A 7,453-nucleotide genomic window follows, 5' to 3' on the forward strand; every position below is an offset into this window, starting at 1 on the left:
GACAACATCTTTACCATATTTTCATCCTTCTCCCCCTCTTCCCTTTCTTCTCTTGGTACACAAAGGATAAAGAGAAATCCTCCAAAGTCACCTTGACATCCTTCATGTCCCAACCCTCGGACAAAATTATTACTTTATCCAAAACTTTTGATACAACTACATATGGTGATTTAATGAATGATCCACCAAATACATTATCCACTTTGTCTTTGTTATGTTGGTATAATGCCCTATAGAAAATTTTTATAAGAATTTTCTCGGGTATCTCATGGTTAGGGAACTTCAAGAGATTCTCCTTGAATCTTTCCCAATCTTTGTACCACGGTTCTTCATGAAATTAGAGAAAATTAACAATTTCTTCCTGCAATTGTAATATTTTCAAAGGTGGGAATTATTGACGTAAGAAGGCCTCTGTATGACTTGTCGATGAAGTGATAGACCCGGTGGGTAAATATCTTAGACACAACACCGTCTTTCCCGCTAAAGAGAATGGGAAAGGGCATAACCGGATAGACTCTTGAGATAAGTGTGCAGCCTTAAAAGGGATGCAAACTTCAATAAAGTTCTTCAACTGTAGATTCGGGTCCTTATAAGCTTGACCCCCAAATATTACCTTTAGATAAAGCAATTGAAATATTACAATTGAAACATAAAATACTCCATTTCCTTCATCGGGGGAATGCAAATGACATTCTCATGATCTTGCTGAAAAGATAATTGGATATGACCCAAATGGACATCATAGCCTTCTATGACATCATGCAAGGACAAGTCATAAAGAATCCAATGGTGGTCACATTAAGGGGAAGAGAGCATGCATGGAGAGGCCATTTTGAGCATTCCAGAAGGCAAAACCATGTGTAGAAAATGGCTTGGGAGCTGCTTTAAGATCCATGGCCTTGAATCATTGAAGAGCACTTTTGTTAAGGGTGTTTTAGGGAATTCATATATCAAAATTACACTACATGGCCACCCCACCCTCATTAAGGTCATTTTTGACACTTTATGTTGTAATAGCTCATAAATAGGCTCCATTAGTCTTATTTTTATTAGTTTTATAAATGATAAATATTTAAAACATTTAAAGTTCTGTCTTTAGGAGTGTATCACCTTAGTTGTAGGGCTTGGAAAATCCAAGTATCTTAAACATGACTAAGGCATGCAAGTGTGGATATCACTTGTATTGCAATCGCTGGGTTGAAACATTGGTGCTAGACGAGATAAGATCCCTCTTGTGTCTATGTAGGATTTAGGTGATTGTCATGTGTAGGTATTAAGGGTCCTTAGATTATATATATCTTAGTGTTATTAGGATTTATACCTTCATTTGTCTATCTATCTATCCTTTTAATATATTGCAAGTCATTTGTTTGTGCTTGTCTTTTTGTTTCCATTTTTGTGTTGTTTGTTCATCTCGTGAGTGTACTATTTTGTGTTGTGATTGCGGGCTGTTTTGTGAAATTGTTGGAACATTTCGTATCATAATCCAAGCCTTCTTGTCTCATGATTATTTAGAAAGAATAATGATTACCTAATAAAAATTCAAAAACAACGAACAAATCAAATCAAGATCACCACGGGTACACCCAAGAAAAAATCACACCGCACAAGTGAAATTTAGATTCCATTTCATGGTAACAACGCCATTTTGATAATGCTCACCTATAACATCTAAAGTGGTAGAGGACAGTCGTTCTCAAATCCCAACTAGCGTTGAGGTCAAATCCATGAGGAGTGAAATTTAAACTCCAAATCCTATAGGTCTTTTAATTACTTGAAGGGTACCCAAGGTGTAAAAAAACTACAACACATAATATCAAGAAGGTGGGGGTTGGTTGGTTTGGAGTTGTAAATGTATTACTCTTTAATTACATAACAAGCTGCAAGAACACTTTCTACTTTGAATTCGACTTTTATGGAAATATTGGGATTATGTCTACCTAATGGCAAGGTGTGTGTGGGATCCTAATAGTTTAACATGAAATCAAATCGTTGATACAAATTAGGCTAGGTTGAAATTCTATGCAACTAGTTTGTCAACCAAACCTCAAAGATTTCATCCATTGAATCTTTTAAACACCTTACGAGTGTGACCTTAATAATCACCCAATACCTCGATTAGGCATCTCTATTTCTAGGATTATTCCCATAACATGGCTTACTTTACTTTAACACTTATGTCTAAGATTACAAATAAAAGTAAGACACATGATCTATTGTTCACCATTGCCTCATTTCCTTATAGCCCTTTTTCAAGGATGCTATGGGTTCCCAAAGGTTCACCTTCTTTCGTGGTTCAAGGATACTGAAGGATTTTTTAAAAGGTTGGAATTTTCACACATCAAAGCCATTTTGACTTTTGGGGTTTTCACCCACATATTCCAAATATTAAACTCAAGCACTTGTGGAATCCATAATCAACATCTAAAGAACATATAAACCCATAAAACCCCATAAATTAATAGAACATTAGTTCAACATTATCCCAAGACCAGAGAAGTTAGCTACTAATGAAATGGAAGAGAAGAAATATACCAAATAATTCATTCATGTCATCCATATCAATGTAGATTAAAGAAATACTTTAAATCACACTTCAAGTTCACCACTTTTCTCTTGAAATTTTGAATACGCTAAGGGAAAATATGTTTTCCCTAAAATCCAGGGTTCTATAAGTTTTTCCCAATTTTTTCTCTCTCCTCTTTTCTTCGTGTCCATGAAAAAAAAATATTTGGATCTTATATAGAAATTTGTATCAGTTATTCCCTTTGATAAAAGTGCCTTTGCTCACTAATTCCACTAGGCAACAATCGTAAAGGCTTCTCCCAAATTGCAGCGAACACAACTGCGGTCGTATCTATAAAAATTGTGAGCATTGCTGCAATCGTGATAAGATGTTATGTGATTGCGTTAATTTAACCTGCTTGGCGAGCGGCGATCGCATTTCTCAAACCCTGATCACGGTAATTGAGGCTTTGTTTTCTCCTGGTGTTCTAACTACACTTCCTTCCTAATTCCAAGCTCTTTAAGCTCCAATCCACATCTTTCCCTCTAATCACATTTGTTCCTGCAAAATATGGATGGTAGTGCATTCAATCATAATTATGTCCCACTTATTCATTCAAAGCATGGTAATATTCACAAATTGGTAGTATAATTGAGTGGTAGATTCACCACTCATTATATCTCCATTCCTACACCCATATCTATATTTTGGGGCTTCACTATCACAATTTTCCACTTGTTTTTCAACTCCTTAAAGCGACTAGTTTTACTTCACTAAAGTTCCTAGGATCTTGGGATAAAATTAAGGCCAACAATGAAGGCGTAAAAGCTACAAGTAAGGCTTCCAAAGAAAATAGGCTACAGGCTCAACATGGCTAACTAAAGACAATTACAACGGTAGCTAAAAGAGGTCTAAAAGATGGCAATCAAGAAAATCCCTACATAATTTCCTAAATCTAACAACATTTATTTGATTTTGTAAACACACTAGGAAAGTTATCTCATCACTATACATGTGTAATAAATAGAAAATCTCACTCACACTTGGTGTATACTAGATTCTAGTCAGATCCCTATAGACTCTCAATCTAGTAATTGCACAAATTCAGAATTAACTCAACAAAACAAGATCACAATATTGAAAATAGGTGTCTAAAACTAACATTACACTATTAAGTTTTACATGTTTCTCTCTTAAAACAAGTGTTTTGAATGTCATGTAACCAAATGTACCAACATAAAGTATCGCAACTTAGAGTTGTCGTTGGGTTCTTCTGACTTATTTATTTCCTACGACCGTATCCCCTTAAAACAGTCGTTATTAATCATTGAGGAAGACACCTAACTATGACTACTTAATTTAGATTACTTATAATGATAGCAAAAACTTTACTCCTAATTTGTAATTAAAAATAGATAAGGACATACGAACTAAAGAATTATGAGCTAAGCCAAGTAAAGAAATCACTACTCATTATGAACTACCAATAGCAAATATCATAATTACTTACTATTATAGACCAAATAGTTAGAATATCATCAAAGTCACATCACCATATCAACAATAAGAAAAATAAATATCCAAGAATAACAAAACGTCCACAAATATTAATAAAATTAGAGCTACAAAGAATAAGAACCACCACCCACATTAAAATATAGCATTGTCCTCGGTTGTTACAGGAATCACTAAGTAATAAGGTGGTGTGACACTCCCTGATCCGAAATCATTCATGTTATCATCGACATCGGGATCGTATGCCTCAACTCTTATATTTGGGTCCACTACCTCCCCCTCCTCAGAATCAATATCAAAATTTCTCAAATGGTGCTCCTTATTTGTGAGTACATCATTATTAACAAGCTCTACAAATTTTGGGCCTATTCTCAAAAAAGTCCGAGAATGGTGATCAAGAGGGTAATCTAGCACGATAATACGAATCTACTAAATCATAGCAGGTCTACCCCTACTATCAGTTGGATCTCTGTAGCCCATAAATACTGGCTGTAATCTCATCATTCCAAGCTTGATGCTCGGGCATAGTCTTCACCAATCTATGATCCATATCCATCTCTCTAGTCTTGGTCACATCTATAGGGCTTCTACAATTGCCCTATAATCTAGAGCCTCATCTTTAACCCCCTTTCATTAAAACTTTGTCAGCTATCCCTCGAATCCATATCTTTGCCCCTGATTGTAGCGCGCCTTCATTATTATAGACAATATAACAACAGCCACATTTATATAAATATCATCCTGCATTAAAGCATAAACTAGACATACCATGTCATGAGTAACATACATGATGTGTTTTCCTAGAATTAGGAAATGACAGATAATCTTCATCCACATACGTGCCTCCCTATTTATTTGAGCATACAAAAAAGTAAGGTGAAGGCCACTATCTCTATGATGATTCCATTAAGCTGTAGACTTCTTTCCATAAAATGGGTGTTATGTCTTCATATGGTGGGGTTATTCTTAGCTGTTTTAGAGGGGCTGCATCTCTCGCAGGGATGCCTTTAATTCAATTCAAGAGATTGGCTGAAAAAGTCAATACCTATCCACGGAACTTCACCTCAGAATCAGGATCCTGGGTCGTAATAAGCATAAGACTCCCAAAGAAGATGCAAATTGCATTCTGTGGGCTGCTGAAATATGAACTTCATATGCAGCTGTTCCAGCCTTGTCACCATACTAGGGTACTCCTTCATCAAACTTGCTCGGTTAATGAACTCTTTCGTGAAATATTTTATCTCATTATGCTTTGTATACTATTTCTTGTTAGTTTTTTTGACCCATCTGGTTACGTATCACTGAGACTTACCATGGGGAACTGCAGGAGCTCTCAGTACTCTTTTAGTTTGCCTATTTCTTTTCTTTGAGGGATCAAATGGGCCAAAAATATCCTTTTCTTTTTGTTGTTAGTGGTCCATGGTACCTGTCAATCAACATAATACAACAATCAAGTTAGACAGGACATCCCTTTTATCAAGCAAACATTAACTATTGAGGGATGTTTAGGACACCCCACACTTAGTTACTAGCATAGGTGCTTAGTTGTATAAACTAGGGTACATAGACTTTCCTTGTTTAACGTGTCAATAACATTTTAATTGCACCAGAGTATGCACATTTAATCACTTAGTTATTGCTTTATTTTGAATTCAGGCACACATTTTTGATTTACTTCCACATAGTTGAACATACTACCTTATTACCACATCAGTCTTTTCTTTTAAGTTAGTTTAGAATAGAAGATTGATGACATTTATGAAAATATATTTGCAACCATGACTCATTGAGGTTATGCTTTTCACCCTTATTAAACATCAACTTTACACTATGTGCAAAAGGCATTCATTCTGCAAAACTTTACATTTGTTTACTTCTTTGTACAACCATAATTCATGGAACATACTTGTGCAAAATATAAATCTCACATGCCATTATAATCTACTCATGTAATTGCACATGGATAAATCATATTATTTCATATGACAACTTCAAGGATATTTGGAGGACTGAATCCCAAACTCAACAGGTTCAAACAATGCCATTCACAACTACAAAACTATTGGATATTTATATGCCCAAAGAAAACTCAGTAGTTCATATATTCAACGAGTCTGGTTAGGGAACATCAGGTGTGGGAGTATTTAGGGGCCACCCCATACTTAGTTGCTAATGTATGTATGCAAGATGTAAAATTAAGGTACTCACACTTCCCTTTTTCATCCCACACTCACATGTTCACAATATCTAATCCATGAGTTAATTAGAGTAAGCATCATATACATAGAAAACATCCACTGTAATCTTTGGATTTGAGAAAAGAACATGTACTATTCTATTGTGACTCTAAGCTTCATTAATTTCCCTTACACAGTTTAAGAGAAAGAAAATTTAAAGCATACAAGCTCAGACACACAAGAAGTTCTTTGGGAGGGACTAAAGCACCAGTGAAAATATCCTAACTAACTAAAGATCAAGCACACCACTAAAATAATTGTGAACTATATCAGATTCTAACTAACATTATGTGAAAAGGAGAAATGGAATAAGTTGGGAACATATGTTTTTTGAAGATGTAGAGAAGAAGATTGAAGATTATGGGTATGCTTGTCGCGATGCGCTTGGAAGTTGAGAGAATTTGGAGAAATATTTGTAGAGGGACAACACACTGGATTTAGAAATAGGGAAGGGCAATGGGAAATTATAGGGGAGTAAAGATGGGAAATCGGGTCATGGGAGGTGAGCTTGGGTAATACCCAGCCATTTAAAGTGAAATCTAAAAAAAAATACCCTCTGTGATATAGAGGTTTCTCTCTGTGATAAATTTCACAACGCAAGGCTATCATGGAGGCTAACTAAAATTTGCATCCAAGATATTTTTTATAGTGCGACGTGGACCTCATCGCGGAGAGCCGCTATTTTGTGCACTTAGGGGAATTTTTTTCCCTTTTTGCTTGCCCTTATTTTTAATCAACCAAATACATCTTTTACATACCTTATAACCTTCAAAAAGACAAAATTTACTCACTTGTTCTTCCCCATGACATGAAGTTTCTCATTCTTGCACTCTCAACAAAAATAATAAAAATACATAAGAAAAATAAAGGGTTGCCTCCCACCCAGTGCCTTAGTGTTTGTTGTGGCTCAACTCATAATTTTGAAATTTTTTTATCTTTATTTTTTCAAATAACCATGAAATAACTAAGATATTACATTACATTTGTGGGTTGCCTCCCACACAGTACCTTATTAATGTCTTGGCACGATGCAACTCAGCTTCATTCATTTTCAAAAATGATGGATATCTTGTGCCTGTCCACATGATCCACCAAATACTGCTTGACTTTTTGATGATTTACCAAGAATATGGCTTTTTTGTCGTTACACCACATTTCAACAGCCTTATGAGGAATCATTTTTACAACCTCAAAT

General features: G+C 35.4%; 1 long non-coding RNA gene across 2 annotated transcripts; it reads right to left on the bottom strand.

Annotated features, from left to right (window-relative positions):
* Nucleotides 1-4,041: 4,041 nt before the first annotated feature.
* Nucleotides 4,042-7,043, bottom strand: LOC107851819. 2 transcript variants are annotated; one of them, XR_001669179.2, is made up of 2 exons: nt 6,544-7,043; nt 4,042-5,447 (listed from the first exon to the last, which is right to left on the bottom strand). It is a non-coding gene; the product is annotated as an uncharacterized LOC107851819 (long non-coding RNA). The 2 variants fall into 2 exon arrangements; XR_001669180.2 differs by having other exon boundaries at nt 6,230-7,043.
* Between the last annotated feature and the right edge of the window lie 410 nt (nt 7,044-7,453).

Source organism: Capsicum annuum, chromosome 12 (genome assembly GCF_002878395.1).
Source record: "Capsicum annuum cultivar UCD-10X-F1 chromosome 12, UCD10Xv1.1, whole genome shotgun sequence".
NCBI lineage: Eukaryota > Viridiplantae > Streptophyta > Magnoliopsida > Solanales > Solanaceae > Capsicum > Capsicum annuum.